Source organism: Thermobia domestica, chromosome 17 (genome assembly GCF_964235325.1).
Source record: "Thermobia domestica chromosome 17, izTheDome1.hap1.1, whole genome shotgun sequence".
In the NCBI taxonomy this organism is placed as follows: domain Eukaryota; kingdom Metazoa; phylum Arthropoda; class Insecta; order Zygentoma; family Lepismatidae; genus Thermobia; species Thermobia domestica.
This window is the reverse complement of record NC_137470.1, coordinates 76,961,940-76,980,122: the sequence shown is the minus strand read 5'-3', so window position 1 is coordinate 76,980,122 and position 18,183 is coordinate 76,961,940. Positions and strand designations below refer to the sequence as shown.

General features: G+C 35.2%; 1 protein-coding gene across 1 annotated transcript in view; it reads right to left on the bottom strand.

Annotated features, from left to right (window-relative positions):
- TrpA1 (Transient receptor potential cation channel A1) overlaps positions 1-15,504 on the bottom strand; it is a 246,610-nt gene extending 231,106 nt beyond the window's left edge. The window contains exons 1-2 of the mRNA XM_081743887.1: positions 15,361-15,504; positions 2,573-2,663 (exon numbers count right to left, since the gene is read on the bottom strand). The gene's annotated coding sequence lies outside the window, so the exon portion shown is untranslated. The remainder of the gene's footprint in view (positions 1-2,572; positions 2,664-15,360) is intronic.
- Positions 15,505-18,183: the final 2,679 nt, after the last annotated feature.

Genomic DNA, 18,183 nt, shown 5'->3' with positions numbered 1-18,183 from the left:
AGCCTTAATTTACGAATTAAAGTAGAGTTCTCGTTTGAACTTTCACTTTACTTTCCACCCCACTCACATACAGAGCGCAGGGAGAGATTATTTTGCAGGACTTGGATTTCTCTCTATACATTGCAATTTTACTCTAATATTTTTATCTCTGTTGTATTATTCTCGAGCCTTGGAACGCCTCCATGGTTTTCCTATTTAATTTTCGTTATTTTCATTTATGTCTAACCGTATTCATACTATGGGCACTAGACGTTTTCTTAGACACAGTCACCATGTCTTTGCGATCATTTTGAAAACGGTGTCTCATGTCGAAAATTTTCTTACAGAAGCTGTTTGATATTAATTTGTCTATGTAACGTGATGTTACTCGCTTCAAGCTGCTATTTGAAATTTTCAAGTTGGCCCCTTTCAGTTGGCCCTTGGAGTCACCCCGACAACCTCTCGATGTGCCTTACGTCAGTTAGCTACTCCAGTTTTTCTTTTGTTGATTTATCTCCAATCGCTTTCATACTACGGGTACTAAACCTTTTCTCTGACACGGATACTATGTTTCGGCGGCCTTTTGAGAACACTGCCATTTCACATCAATCGTTTTCTCCTGCAATATGTTAGATTTTGCAAGATTTATTGAACGAGGTACCACTCGACTATTTGAAATTTTGAAGTTAGCCCCCAAGACCCCTTTAGGGAGGCCACTGGGATCACAGGGACCACACCGTTCGATATGCCCTATGATATTTACGTATTTCAATTTTGTTCCATTCATTTACCTTCCATGGTTTTCACACTACGGGTACTGGAGTTTCCGAACCATATTATGGCGGCCATTTTGAAACCGGTGCACAATATGAAACATCTTTTGGTACAGCGTTACTTAGTTTTCCAAGACCTTTCGAACAAGGTATTACTCGACCCATGTTCCCATTTGACATTTCAAAGTTACCCCCCGATACCCCCATTTAGGGGGGGCGCGGAGGGGTACTTGTGGCGTAATTGGGTTTCCCCCTTAGCAATATATAACGTGTACTTGAAACATTTCTTCTATGTTTTATAATTTTTCAGATATTTCCGTGGATTAATTAAAATGGCCCACCCTGTATATATATATATATATATATATATATATATATATATATATATATATATATATATATATATATATATAAATGTGTGTGTTTTAGTGTTAATGTGTATTTACCATAAGTTATTTAAACTGTGGCATATGGTTCGTTATTAGCTACAATTGCAAAATTAATGACATGATATAATAGTTCCCAGATTTAATCATGCGTTACGATTTTTGATTGATTCATGTTTACAAACAATCGACCTTTACTTTTCGTTTTTATGTTTGAATGCAGAAGGCACATAACCTGACCAGTGAAGACCACAATTTTGTTTATTAATAGAATATATTATATTTTTTCCGGTAGTGTCTAATAATCTAAACTATTTATTAATATCATTATTTTAAATTGTCGTTTTAAATTTTTTAAAAACATTTAATACATTTCATCATTGTTGATGTTCCGGTGTAAACAGCATACTCTAAATACCTCTCTAGTTTGCTGGTTTATAGATCAAGAGTCTTTTGTGTCTTGAATCTCCGTAGCTTGTATGGAAAAAGACACCTCTAGTACCTAGGTAGAACCATTGTAGAAGCTTACCGATATTACTTCTCTGTGCACGCGTACTCATGAAGAGAGACACAAGCAAACTTGCTCATGACTAATGACATAATGACAGTAATAACAGAGCATGCCAATCTGCCACTTTCAATTAAGGGGACATCATCATAACTGTAACTTCATCATACTAAATTGAAAATGGACTGCGTTTTTACTTGATTAGTTATAAGGTGCGGCATACTCATAAAGTAAACGACCTTTATTGACAAGAAAATTAAACGTTTCCACAAGTACAAACACTCCAATTATTTGTTCAGTGAAAAGAAAAGGAAACCTTTTTCTGTGCTTTCATGTCTTCAGCTACAGTGTGATGTGCAGAATAAAAAATAAATGTTATGAATTAGAAAACAAATGTTATTTTTACTCTATGGGGGCCGCGGTGGCTCAGTGGTAGAGCGTTCACCTCTGGTACTTGGGGTCCCGGGTTCAAACCCTGCTCCCGCCAAGTGAACTTTGTGGTGGACAAACACCGCGTGCGTGGGTTTTCTCGGGGTTCTCCCGTTTCCTCCCACTTTCTTCATTCTACCATTTCATGCATCTCTCATCATCACCGTCTCCTCAAAGATTTCATTTCATTTCATTTTACTCTATGTGAATGATTAATAGTGAAAAGTTTTGAAAGTATTCACTCGAGTGTAATACACGTTGCAGCACGAATTTATTATAATTCCCCTTGATGACTGCGATTTGTTAAATATATGTATTAAATAAAAATCGAAGAAGTAAATGCACCAATGTTTGTGGGTCTGGCATCCCTCTCTTATGAGATTTTAATCGCATGTCGAATTGTATTGTCAAGTATTTTGAGCATTGATCTTAAAATTGTAAATGTAACTCCAAAACAACACACAATCACAATGTCAAATTATATTATTCATACTAACCTTACTAATAGAAAGTCTATGGCTTCCAACGCGTCGTTCTCCACAGCGATGTGCAAAGGTGTGTTTCCAATATGATCTCGTATGTTGAGATCTGCAATAATCAGGCGAAATAAGATAATTAGTAATTTTTATTACTTTCTTTGTACATTTTGAACATAATTCAACACACACGCATTTGTATCTGAAGGAATGTATCACAATTATACAGAAAATTTTGCGAAATAATTATTAATTTAATTGTATACATTATAACAGAAAACAGCTGATTAGAGTGGATAGTCCAAATTTCAGTTGAAAAATTCAATGGTTACATATGATTGCAATCCTAGCTAAAGTGTCCATTCTTTGAACGGGGAGCAAACGTTACAGAAAATGTTTGAACTCTTTAGGAAACGCATGAAACCGAATTCTAAAACCTTCAAACTGAATACCCAAAAACACTGGTACACGTTCCTGTTTATTTTCAATAAGGATTATACAAAGCATAAACCAAATTTCATTATTTCGACTTGATTTGAGGATTGTGAGAAAGTCAACTTCTTCCATAAATTTTAACCCCCGCTCCCCCCATTAGAATACGACTTTCATCGAAAGTACCATGATAGAAACAGATCGAGGTAGGTGATAACTATATTCAGGCACTCATTTCAAACGTTTCAACTGTTTCCTATGATGCGATCGCATACAAAATCATTTTCAATTTTATATAATAGATATATATGCAATTGCTTATCACTTGTAGGTTTTTATTTAGATATGCGAGAAGTATCTATCTTGCACATTTTTATTGAATAATAAGCACTTATGAAACATATTAGAAAGTATTCACAATCTCAAATTCTTGACCTCATTGAACTGTGTTGCTGACGTCAGATATTAACTATTTAAGAACAGCATACTCGTTATAAAATTTCCGAAATTAAATCAAAGTGAAAATGACATATAGGAAACATTAAATAACATTATATGCATTAGAAATGTAAGAATTCTGTGAAAAATAAATACAAGTTATACCTAAAAGCGATCAAAGACATATCCAATGAGAAAATATCCGATAGTACTTTAGAATGAAACATACGCAGTATCAACCAATAAATATCTAAAGACTCGTGTTGAAACAAATCTATAACTCGAAGTAGTAGCATTGCTCCAAGCATACTGAAAAGAACCTTAAATAGCCCTTAAATTTCACGTCTCTCCTCAGTTTTAAAGTATCCCTTTTGCAGGAACTGTCAGCAACAAAACTATTGCCCTCTGACTGCTTATAACTCCATTTGGTCGGGTCCAGTACTTTTGCTGATATCACAAATATCTGGACAGATTCAATAAAATTAATACCTAACATTTCAACCAACAGACAAGATTTGGTAAGTCTGTGGGGCACTGAAACATGAATTTTCCGTGGATTTGATTCACCAAGAAATTTCTCCATTTTAGACAAATTCCTATTGTTAGAAGCGTGTTGTCCAACGAATGGTATATATATATCCTTGGTATAACTTGTTATAGGCATAATGTATTATTTCACTACATTCTGTATGTGAGAAGAAACAACACTAATCGTACATGAGTGAGAAAGTAGTTTAAATTAACTGAAAATATCAAATCTGGAACGATTGAAGCAAACAAGTTTGCAGTTCTTTCTCTCAATTCATAGATCTCTTCTAATTCTCCGTTATTCTCATCATTCGAAAATCTCTTTCCTTCTCCACAGATCTTGCATATGACAAACAGCATGGATACCCAACAACATACCCAAAAATTATATATATATATATTAATATATGTATATATATATATATATATATATATATATATATATATATATATATATAGCTAAAAGATGCAATAAAGAGTAAATATATTTTCTATTATTTATATTAATGGTAGAACAAATAGCATCAACCACAACTGTAAAAGTAATTTCCTACTCTCATTAATCAATCAAATGCGTATATATATCCATAAGCGAGGGAGTGGACCTACCCAAAATTAAAATCCTAAAGACGCCCTGACGATGACCGATTTATAACTAATGGAAGTGATCGGTTGATAAACCTATCTTTGTTGATGTGTCTGTTTCCTTTTGAGGATCTGCCAATTCCTTTGATATTGTGACCGCTTTGAACATTTAATGAATTGACCGTTTGACAGTATCTCCTATAACCTAGTAATAAAGAACAATCGTTATAGAAATTACTTAGACGTATTCTGAAGATTTTGACCTTGGGGTATATTCATATAATATCAAAATACGAGTTTGATCCGGCATATCAATTTGAGAGTGCATAACTTTCTTTTCTCTCTTTCTCTCTCTTTCTCTAGCTTAAAATCTAAAATAAACCAAGAGCTATGAGTGAACCCCAAGAAACCCGCCCAAAATTTTGAATAGGATATATTTGAAACACATACTAAGAAATCAGTTTCAACCCAGAAACCATTCAGAATCATAAGCTCCAAAATATTAAAAGGGAGCCAATGTACCCCTGCCAAAATTTTGGATAGGGGAACATTCAAAATGGATGTCAAACAACTAAATTTGATCATTTACAAAAATTGTGTAGTTAATGTAAAAGATTTTAGGTGTGGTTAAACGTACCCCTGCAAAAGTTATCGATAGGGATACTCCCACAATCAGAGTTAAATCACTAAATTTGAATATGCATTATATTATAGCAAACATCCCAAATTTATGTGGTATTACAACGTACCCCTCCTAACACTTTGGATAGAGGTACATTCATAGTGGACGACAAATGATTAAATTTAAAGCTAAATTTCATTTTATAGTAAAGTTTCAATTTTCTGATGTCCAACGTATCTCTGCTAAAGTGTGGAGATGAATACATCCGATATTGGTGACAAACAACTCACCTAACTGTAAAACAGGTTCTGAATATTGTTTAAACATTTAGATAGCCTCTCGAAAATATAACGTATTCCAAGTTTTTGCTGATAATAAGCACAAATAGTGAAGCTATCACACAATAAAGTTTTGAGAAGTGTAAAAGTAGAAAAAGATTAAATTTTAAGATTAATTAAAATAAATTTAAATTACTTTAAAAATCTATAAAAATTTTAGTAAATTAATAAACAATATAAAGGCTATCCAAAAGCACTATTATTAATGCCTAGGTAACGCAGTGTTGGAACCTCTCAGTATATTTTATCTTCAAATTGCATTAAGTTGTGATATTGCATTGCGTACACAAAATGGCTGGATACTAGTGAATAAAAGTAAAAGTCTAATACGATAAATGTAGCAAACTTTAGGAGTATTTTAAAGAAATTGATTGCTATGTAATTTTTATTTTCAATGTTGCTACGTCTTGCTATTTAGTATATATAATGACTGAATAACAGTATATAAACATTTTGTCGAATATGTAGAACTGTGTTAAAGAGCCAGGACCCCCCCCCCCCATAGTTGTACAGCAGTGACATCGACTAACCAACATAGCTTTTTGTAGTGAGGAAAAAGATACCTTAATCATCAAGCTGAGTCAACGCTTTCAAAAATTATCGCATGTTGAATTTAACATTACAGTATATGGCCAGAAGTACTTTTTTCGATTTTAAAAGAAAGGTAAGAGAGAAACGCAGTTCTTAGGAAGTTTCCAAAATACAATATTAAGGCACATCTAATGGTATTGGAGCGGGTTTCCGGAAAGTTCAGGAACATTGCTTAAATCGGAATCGAATCTGCTGAACTTGTTTGAAAGTAGACTATCTTATCTACACAAACAAAAATTTTAGGAATGATCCAAGAAAATGGATCTAAAGGTTGAGATTTTGACCAAGAGTTTTAGGAATGATCAAAAAATGCTTCAAGATATTGCGATATTGGTCAATAATTAGTATTTGGATCCACAACATTTTTGAACGGACCCTAAATCGAGGTTTTCTATCTTTTATGGAATAAGAACATCATACTGAGTTAAGTGAAAGTTTGGGTTTGGCTACACTATATGTAATTCTTCAGATATAAGGCCTATAATTAGGGATGGTACCGAGTCCGAGACGAGATCGAGTCTAGTCTCGAACTCTGTACCATCCCTAAATATTTGTTTATTTATTTGCTTACTTTTCCACCTCACAATAACTCTTGAACCAAACGACCAATCTCGATCAAATTTTCAACATAGATAAGTTCGTGCCTGGAATGTTATTTTCATTATTCACTTTGACAGAGCAACGTAGGGGAGGAAGAGGAGGGGGAGATACACAAAAGTCAATATAAATAAAAATAAAAGTAGGTAGGTTTGTGACTTAATAACTCTTGAGCCACCCCGACCGATCTCAATCAAATTTTCAAAATTCGTACATTGAGATCTGTCACTGGAAAGTTTTTTTATAATTTCACCTTGACGGTAGAACCTAGGATTGGCGGAGGAGGGGGAAGAAAGAAATAACAATAAATAAAACTTAATAGCTTTTGAACCACCCGATCAATCTCGATCAAATTTTCAACATAGATGAAGTTCGGTCTTTGGGTGATTTTTAAAAATGAAATCTTTAAGTTTAACGTCCCACGGTTATGCCGGTTAGGCTAAAGGAGACGGTGATAATGAGCAATGAGTGAAATGGTGGAATGAAGAAAGTGGGAGGAAACGGGAGAACCCCGAGAAAACCCACGAGCACGATGTTTGTCCACCACATAGTCCACACGGCGCGAGCTGGGACGTTGGGTGATTTTTATCATATCACTTTGTCGGTAGAATTTGCGGGAAGGGGAGGGGAGGGAGAGGTATATAAAATTAAATAAAACTTAACTCTTGAACCACCCGACCGATCTCGATCAAATTTTCAGCATAGATGAGATTCAGACCTGAGATGGTTTTGTCAAGTGATTTTTAATATTTTACTTTGACGGTACAACTTAGGGGGGGAAGGAGGGGAGTTACAATTATAAACGATCGAAAACGACAGGTATAAGTGTCGAATCCATAGTTCTCGGGTCGCTAAGATGCACAGTGACACTCTCGATAACGTTTACATCCAAGTTCAGATCCGCATCTTGGGGAAAAGAGAAAGGAAAATACATAAAAGTGATTAAAAATAACCCATATTAGTGTCGACTTTACATTTTCCGGAATCGCTGAGATGAGCAGTGAACTTTCGATTACGTTTACATAAAAATTCAGCCCCACATCTTGGGAAATGGGGAGATGTACAAAAATGTTCGAAAATGACACTATTAGCGTCGAATCCATAGTTTTCTCTACCGCTGACATGAAAAGTGACACTCCCGATCCCGTTTACATCCAAGTTCAGCCCCCATCTTGGGGGAGGCAGAAAAGGAAATACACAAAACTGATCAAAAATAATCCATATTAGTGTCGAATCCATAGTTTTCGGGGTCGTTGAGATGAACGGTGACACTTCAGATCCCGTTTAAAACCAAACTCAGACCCGCAATTTGGGGGAGGGAGATAAAAATGATGGAAAATGTCAAATATTAGTGTCAAATATAGTTTTCGGGGTCGCTGAGATGAACAGTGTTCTTTGCGATGCCGTTAAATCGATGCCACTAAAAACGAAAACAGTATATTTCATGGGTACCAAACACACGATATGGAGTTGTGCATTTAAATTTTCATTTTAACTTAGCGAAGCGAATAATCGAAGCTAGTAACTACTAATTTTGACTATGGACTGGAAACACCACTGTTCTGAAGAACTTAAATCTCCTAAAATATGAAGAAAATATACAATGAACAATGGTTTACAAATTCCTTGGTATACAGTCAGTGACGAACAAAATTAAATGCAGGTTGTGTTATATGAAATGATAGTTCTTTTCACCAGGACTGATTGTATCAGAACTTTTTCATTGAACGCCTGATAATTTAGCAACCAACACGACCAAAGAAGAGAGAAAGAAAAGGCCGAAAGACATGGAAATAAATGAAATTTTAACGTTTAGGCATAAACTGTCTGCTTCTTTATCCCCTGCTCCCCTTTTTCTCTCTCTCTCTCTCTGCCTTCGGCTGTCCTCCGTTTATGAGATAAATCTCTTTCAGTAGCAATTGGGAAGAGCATTTACAATGCTTAATTCCATGAAAAATAACTTTAAATCTAGGTTGGGAATCGAACCAATAACTTTAGAATGACAGTCCCACACGCTTTCCACATAGCTTAGAATATATCAAGCGTGTTGTTAAATTAGCCATTAAAGTCAAAACTGTCAGAAAGTTACCCCCGGTTCCATCTGAAGTTTGAATTTGATTACGTTTTTTATGAAATTCTCGCTGAGCCTCTCCTTGTCAATACAAAACAAAAATACTAATAACACAACTGGTGACACAATGTGAGTATCTGAACAAGCGACTAGGCTACTTCGATACAACAGAACTCTATCTCAATTGAGTGTTTACGTCCGGGAAACTAATGCCTCCGGCATTTAGTTGAAAACAGCTTGATGAAAGACACGCGCAGTAACTTTTTGTGTTGGAAGAAAACAAAGTATTGTTGTGTAAAAAATGTGCTATGGAGTTGTTCTATCTGTTGTGCATACGCGAACACCGCGAAACCTAAAAATGCAAGAAACAAATTAATAATAATAAGTGTGAACATGTAGAAATGTATTTTAAAAGATAGAAACAAAAGTGTAAACATATATAATCGAATCTGACTTTAGTTAACGTATTTTAACCCATGGTCAGTAATCTAAGACAATGTAGGAAAATGCAAGAAAGTAATTAATAATAGTGGATATGACCATATAGAAATATATTTTCAAAGAAAAAATCCCCTGACTGTACTTGAACCCAGGACTTTTTACTTCAAACGCCGAAACATTAACGACCAGGCCACCTAGGCAACCTAACAAACTAGGTTTGACTGTTGTATTTACATTGCGAAAAGGTTAAATTGGAACAAGATAGCATCAGAACCGGTAAATTAGTTCGTTAAAAGAGATCTGCGTGTTATACACACCACAATTCCTTCAAGAACACGTCCGAACACTAATCCATACTCTCAAAATATAGAAACAAAAGTATAAAGATACTTGACCACACCTAACTTCACTAATCCATGGTCATTAATTTAAGATAATCGATGAATCATGGTATCCATGCTTTCCCTGTCTCTGCATGATGCATATTATTATTTCCCTTTTCTTTGCATTAACTCGTATCTCTTAGAATTTAACATGAATGGAATTTCTGCCTATCTCTCTCGTGGTTCTTTCTCATGTACAACTACTAATTATTTCCTACTCCAAATAGAAGAATATCTTGGAAGGTCATGTTTTTGGGCATTTGTGTACTGCCATATTGGTTGTGCAACTTTCAGGCGTACAGTGAAAACAGTATGATACAATTCTTCACAATGGAGGAAAGAACTATCATTTCATACAGCTCCAACATCCACTTTATTCTGTTCGTCACGGTACAATCAATTAGTGATGACTCAAGAGTTCTACAAAAGGGAAGTGATATCAGCAATGGCGATGAAACTGACTTTTATACCTCCTTCTCCCGCGCCGCAAACTTATCTCCTAATTTTGAGGCCTCCAGCCATGTTTTACTTTAAAGTCATTCTTCAAATTGTTATTTGGTACATTGCAGGAATAATTTGCCATTGTATAGTCATTATATCCAATATATATATGGGGGGATGGGTGTGTATGAATGTCATACAGAATTATTTCATTTGTTTTCATATAGTTTAATCAGCACGAAGAATTCAGGTTATTAAGGGAGTGGAAAACAGTTGATGTTCCAAACACTACTCATCTTCAATTGAATATTCTTAATCAATTCTATAAATGAAATTTAATTTCTGTTTAATTTAATTTCCAGGCACGTAGGCTGGTATTTATTTCAGAAAGGATCCAAAGCTTTTGAGGGTTCCAAATTCAATACGGGATAAAGTTATATTAAATTTCTTAAAATAAATCCTAAAATTAGACTAAATTTACAGAAAGTAGGGACTTAGTTGGCTCTGAACCCTACGACCTACTCCTTGCATATGCCCTAGTCCCATGTCATTACCTTTGGGGCTAAAGGAGACGGATGAATTAACGAAATTGAATTACAAAATAATAGGTAGAATGAGAACATTATCATTCTAATGTGGGAAAAAATGGAAGAACCGAAAGAAACCCAACCACACGATATTGTCCAACACAGATTGTTTTGGCTGGGATCAAATCATGGACCCTCGCACAACAGATGAGTATACACGACACAGTGCTGCAATAATCGGTTTCTGTGGTCATTTCACTTCCAAATTAACAATATTTGAAGAAATGTAGACATATCAAATAAATGAACAATGCTTTACACATATGCATGAACACAGTGTCCACACACTGAGCACAAAACATAAAAAAGAAAAGGAAAAATATCAGTCCCTATTAGTGTACAAACTAAATAAAAATTAACACTATGTTCGTAGTAAAGTTTGTTTCACAAAGGACATATTTATACGTTTCACATCACTTCATAGTTTGGCAAGTTCTTTCTTTGTTGAAATGTAGTTCTTCTTTCAATTTATAACTACTTCAATCTTCAACTCTAGAGTGAATACTTGTTTGTAGTTGAACTTTTGTACTGCAGACAGAAAAAGATTGAACCTTGCAAGAGACCTTCTCTGATGTTATTCCGGTTCTTTTCAATTTCTCTTTCTGACTGAAAATTTGTGATCGTGTGTGATGTATTGAAAATTTTACAAGGACTGGACAGGGTTTGTTTCCTTATCTTGATCCGATTAGATGGCTTTTGTTTATTCAACTGATTCAAATTTAATTTAATCTTGTTTCCAAAGAGTTGAAGCACCACATTGTCAGTATTTTTACTGATCTATTTCGGGATACCAAAACTTCGAAAGCAGATGGGGCCTCACGAGCTCTCGGCTCGATCCTACAGATACCCTCAGCCAATCAGAGCTCACCACTTGGCAACCAGGTTTACAAAATCTGGGAGCCAGTTGGTAAGAACTCAATTCGAGCAAATTATGGGTAGAGACAGGGTTTGTTGACTCTGTTTTACTCTACGATTAGGTCCACTATGTTTTCCTTTTCGTTTTTAGGTCTTTCGGGGTGTGCATCGCTGTTTTCACTTATTCTGTTGTTAGTTGATTAGTTCCTCTTGGTTTCATCCACCCTAGAGAGATCCTGCTGACTGACCCGAATTAGCAAGTTGGACATTGTTGACTGACTCAACCGACTAACTCGTTCTGGGCATTGTTGTTGATTCACTGTTATGAAAAACTATAATACGAGAGCGGGATAAAAGTAATGCCAAAATTGTTACAATTCGTACCTGGGTTTATACACAGGAGATCACTTATTACATTCCTTCAATGTAAATGTCTCCCATCTCTACCATATTTTGTCGCACGTGTAGAATGTGTCATGCACCGTCAGCACGTCAATCTTTTCCAACCGCCCGCAGGGACCACAATATGGTACAGATGATGCTTTCTCTTGCATTGTAATGCTTCCCGCAAAGTGGTTACTTCAATTTGGCAAAAATGGTGTTGTAAAGTCCCTAAAAATTACTGTGCACTGTACCAACATGTCACTTCAATTTTGATCCATGTACGTTATTCGTCTTTTCGAAATACGTGTATATTGTGCTCCCACTCTCCTTCTCTACATTATGGCACTGTTGCTTTGGATTGAATGACACACAATCGTTATCACTCGCCTCACTTCATCGACTTTCTACATTCCTTCACCAGGTACGGAACTCTTGTGGTGCTGAGACACAGCCCTCTGGCGTGAGAACAGTGTTGCTATTACTTTTGTGTAATCTATGTGAGGTGCAACGAATCCTTTTCTCTCTTAGTGTATTCTAAAATATTGAAGAAAATCCGGTACATACTTAATTATCTCTCAAAACACCACTTAAAGATATTAGCATTTCATATAAACTGCATCTCTTATAAAGTGCCTGGAGCTGATTTTAACGCGTTTAGCTCGTATCTACCATTCTCAATTCCCGGTTACTTGACGAATACATGCATGTGTCTTAATGCGCTACTTACAGAGACTCACTTTAATATTCGGCCACCCCATATTGTTGTCATTTATGTCAAAGGACGCATTAATGTAAATACATAGGAAATGGTAAGCGATGACAAGGAACAACTATCATGTCTCGTGTACTATTTCGTAATGTGTAAAAGTTGTAAATACAAACTATACCTAACTAACTGCTATGTTTCTACAAACTGCCTTCACATCATGCCACCTTAATATTCGGCCACTAAAGTGACTTAATGATCTTAATGCTGTATCTCCAGTTTACGGAACAATATGATTGGGGGAAGGAACGTCGCATGTGCAACTCATTTCTCGTCTTCGTGTTAGAAAGTGTGAATGGGTATTGACTTTACAGTATAACCATTCTAATGGGTCAAAAAAGTTGTAACACAATGTTTGAGCAGCGCTAACTAGTCATTTTTCGTCATAAAAGGAGGATTCCAATAGGTAAATTGCCCGTCTCTTGAATATACCACGAAGTACAGTCGGTGATATCTTGCGACGTCATAAGAACGAAGACAGGATAGAATCCGTGAAGCAGAAGGGTCGGCCTAGCAAGCTAAATTAACGAGACAAACGTGTGAGTGTGAGAAAAGTGAAGAAAAACCCGAAATTAAGTGCACCAAAGATTGCAGCGGAATTGTTGCAAGGGTGTAGAAAGGATGTACACCCAGAGACTGTTCGGAAAGTACTGAGAAACGAATGATATCACGGAAAGGTAGCTAGAAACTAAGTAAGCAGAAAGAAACGGCTTCAGTTTTCTAAAATCTGCGTGCAAGAGGAACCAGAATGATGGAGAGACGTTATTTTTGCTGAGGAAAGCAAATTCAACATTTTAAAGTCAGATAGAAGTCTAGTGTGGCGAAAGGCTAATGAAAAACTAAGGAAACTGAATTTACTAGCAACAGTCAAATACGGTGGTGGTAACACAATGTTTTGAGGGTGCATATCTGCTGTCGGCGTGGATGAATGGAGGTTTATAAATGGTAAAATTACAAACCAACAATACCTGAGCATTCTAAAAGAGATTTTACATAAGAGTGCGGAGAAATTTGGAATCCGCGATACTTTTAAAATTTTATCACGACAACGACCCAAAACATAAGGCGTAGGTTGTACGTGAGTGGCTTGTGTACAACTGCCCCTAAGTTATCGAAACTTCACCACAAAGTCCGGACCTCTATCCCATTGAAAATTTGTGGGATGAACTAGACGCTAGAGTTAGGAAAGTGGCGGTAACATGAAAGGAGGAACTTGAGAGAAGGTTAACAGAAGAATGGGCCAATATTACTCCTGAATATACAGCAAAAATAACTGGAAATATGCAAAATCTCTTGAAAGGGGAGATACGCAATAAAGATTATTTAACTAGGTATTAAATCTTTTATCTTGCATCGAAGAAGGCGACAAGAAAGTTCCATATTATGTGGTGGCCGAATATTAAAGTGGTTATAATGTTTGTGTTTGAGAAGAAATATTCTGATTTTTGTACGTTAGAGTTAAAGTTTTATGGTTTAATTTTTGTAAAAATGTTGCAGAAAATATAGAGGTTTCACATAGCATAAACAATATTACCACTCTACTTTACTGTAGTTCATAATATAAGATAAAACGCCAATACAATGTGGTGGCCGAATATTAAAGTGAGTCTCTGTAGGTATAAAACCGTTCTGTTGCAATACATTATTTATAATGGCGTAATGCACTAGTGCATTTGCCGTGACATGGCATTTTGAATAGATGCAGCTAATAATTATGAGGTAGATTTAACCTTAGATTTTATTTTAAGAAAAACTTAATTTTTATTTTAACGATATAATTTTATGGAACAACAAGGAAATACGGATATGACTACAGTTGTAAGTAATTTTAAAGAAAGAATTTGCAATACAATGTAAATTATGATTATATAATCTCATGTGTGAATTCATTCTATGTGTTGAATAAAGTTGTCCTTGCATAACGAATGTACTCATTATAGAATGCTGGCACAGCCGTATTTTAAATACGCCTATTCACGACATATTAATTTTTATTTCCTAAATTCCGAAATTATTTATGAAGCTTTGATTCGGAGTAGTCATCTTCTTGCACTTAGTTTTACGTCAAGTGCACTGGTATTTACATTAACAACCTCAGTGAAAATTCTCATATAATAGTTAAGAACTTTTACAGATTGCTATTCAGTGGATAGATTTAGTAAGCGATCCACAATCTATGTCACTCATCATCAGATAGTGACTAAAGACAGAAGTTAACTTATTCGTTATAAGCTCGAAGTTTACTCTTAGATGACCACGAATCTCAGGTTAAGTCCATCACTTCAGGTACGAAAGGTAATCTGCATTCAATCAGACAATGGACTACTATAGGTATGCTAGCTATCTCTACCTTAGTATCCTAAACCATCGCCTATTACCAATCTGAATTGGAGCTGAAATTACGCCCAAGTGTCTGGATATTGACACATTCTTTATGAATATCTCAGTATGTGGAGATGCAGAATCTGTTAGTGTTGATCGTATTACTCACCGCGAAAATTTTTCACATACATAAACACAAAACCATTCATTCAGAATAAGAGTTTATTAAATATTTCTTTTGATTGAAGTATATGATTTCTTTCATACCTCTCGCAAACACCCGAAATTAAAAAGTAATTCAACACTTTTTCATAATTCAACAATTACGGTAAGATAATAAGGATTATTCCTTTTATGATTATTTTATGTACGGGAAGATGACAAACCTATTATTTTCCCAATCACTACTAGTGTCATATAACACTCACCTCCTCTATTGGATGCTATAAACTGCAAAATATTAACTTTATTCCTTGCAGCTGCTTGATGTGCAGCAGTACGTCCTCTAGAATCTCGTACGGATAGTCTTGCTGGTTCCGTCAAATACAGTCGCTCAAAATCTGCTATATTTCCACTTTCAGCTGCCTGAAATAAATAAATTTTAAAGATAGTTTATCTTACACTGAGAACAATTCAGTATATTGTATTGCTCATTAGCACATAGTATCTGTGCAATGAAGTAAATCAGGAAAGTTCAAGACATTCCACTGAATTTACTTGAATAGCAGAATATTCACTGGTAATTATTTGCCTAAGCTGCATTACACAATTCTAAGATGAGAGAAGGAGGTCCAGTGACCAGTAAATAATGCAGCATATCATGAATGAGCAACCCAGTGTTACCACGAACAGTTAAATAGAAACAACTAGACACGTAAAAATAGCAATTCACTACTAATCTATTAATCACATTTGAAGCAGCAGCAGCACCAGAAGGATCCATATAACAATCCGCGCTCTGATTTTGGTGGAGAAACCATACACGTTCCAGACCTGGTCCAGCCCATTTTAAATACTTGAACAGTACTACAGTCAAACTACTGTGTGTAAATGAAGAAAGTGTTAATCAGAAATTGTCCTAAAGTAGCGGAAGTAAGGACAAAGAAAGATGCGAAATAAATTTATATTCAGTTTCACATTACATTAAGAAATTGTAGATGGTCAAAGACAGTGCGAAAGGGGCAATGGTAAATGAATAAAACAGTGATATGTTGAGTTACATTGATTTTTGCTATAATAGCAGAAATTTCAGGACATCTAAATGCGATACTGAATAATGTGGAGAAATTACTCAACACGAGCTAAAAATTAATACAGAAAAATGAATATCCTGACATGTACCATATTAAAATAGATGATTCTAACAAATGAGAAAATAAATTATGTAATTCAGCTACCAAGTAAAATAATTCGAAGCTGAAGAATTGTAAAGGTTATGATAATCCGAATCAATCGAGTGAGAAAACTCTTAGTATAAAGATCCTCTTTACACCGTCCAACATTAGACGCAACATAAAAAGACATGGTGATACTGCACGTTAGAATTTGGTTTGTGCGGACATGACAAGAATTAAACCTGGAACTAGGAATAGTTGGTGCTACAGGAGGGTGCTAAACATGAGCTGCAAAGAGTTAAAGCAGGAGACATTTGCAACTGAGACACAGTCGGCTCTTTTCTCATTTACACCAACAACACCAACAACACCAACAACAAAATATTTTTAAGCAAAGAATCGGCAAGGAAGGTTCTGCCTAGAGTACAAACGACAAATCATGTCTCATATGATTTCAGTGGCATACATGAAAAAAAAACTAAGGAGGAGCAGCGAGTGGAATGAAAGACTACCAAACCAAACCTTGGACTGAAAAATCGAGAACAAGTGGTTCATTTCGGTTCACTCACGATCGCTTAAAGTGTACATCACTGCACAGCATCCACATTATCTCATTTAAAAACGTAAAGTATTTATTAAGTTTAAGGAAAGAAAATCATATTACAAGATAAACAAGACATTTTCTTTGCATAATCTGTGGAACTCAAATATAAGAGCGATTCGCATTACCGAGCTCATCAAAATAACTTTTAACGCTGAATTCGATTTTTCTGAACATGCCTACCATACCTTGCAAGGTATATAATGAATTTTATGCAATTAATATCTTGATATGATAGTTACCAACTTTAACTTGTATATTCGACCGTAAAATATTCTTCATCAAGGTGTATCCACCACGAAACTTTACCAATCATCAAGCTCCGTTCTCTATAAGGAATTTCTTTCTAAAGAAATAGACATGATTTCAGGAGTTCCGCAGGGATCGAACTTAGGGCCTCTTCTCTTTTTACTTTTTATCAACCATCTTCCATGTTGTATTACAAATTCAGAAAAACTATTGTTTGCAGACGATCTCAAAGATAACGCAAAAATCAAAACATGAGAAGACTGTTATTTATTACAAGACCTAAATAATGTAATAAATTGGTGGAAAATAAACAAACTTCAAATAAATATAGATAAATGTGTGTCTGTGACGTTAAGTAGAAAGAGTTTTCTCGAGAATATTCGTATTCCATTTGTGGGGCAAATTGAAACAAATCAAACTTAGTGAAAGATTTGGGAGTAATATTTGATCATAGGTTAACATTCAACCAACATGTAGTTAAGTAACTAATGAAGCCATAGCAACCTCGGATTCGTAATCCGAATGAGTAATGAATTTAGAAATGATACGATATTGAAGACTCTTTACTTTCCGTATGTTAGGTCTAAATTAGAGTATGTCAGTTATCTGGAATCCATACGTAAAGACTGAATGCCTGAAAGTTGAACAATTACAAAATAAATTCTTAAGATATTTTACCTAAAAAAAAAAAGTCGAATATCCAGCACTGTTACAAAATCTACTTATTCAAACCCCGTCTCTCAAAACGCGTGCAAAAAGTAATAACATATTCTTTTGCCGGAAAGCAGGAACAAACATACTGCATATGTCACCTACTTGGCGAATAAGTGCTGCTTACAATGCAATAAGTAAAGAGAATGCGTGTTTGGACGTATTTAATAACAAAGAACGTCACTTGAAGAACCAAGTTTTGGAAGTCCTATGATTTACGACTTATTTGTACACTTATTGTATTTTGTATTTGTCTTGTCCTGTTATTATGTATTTATTTATGTATGTATCTAAACTTATTTATCATCATTATTCTTACTGGTTAACTGAGCATAAACACTAAATGTTAACCTGTT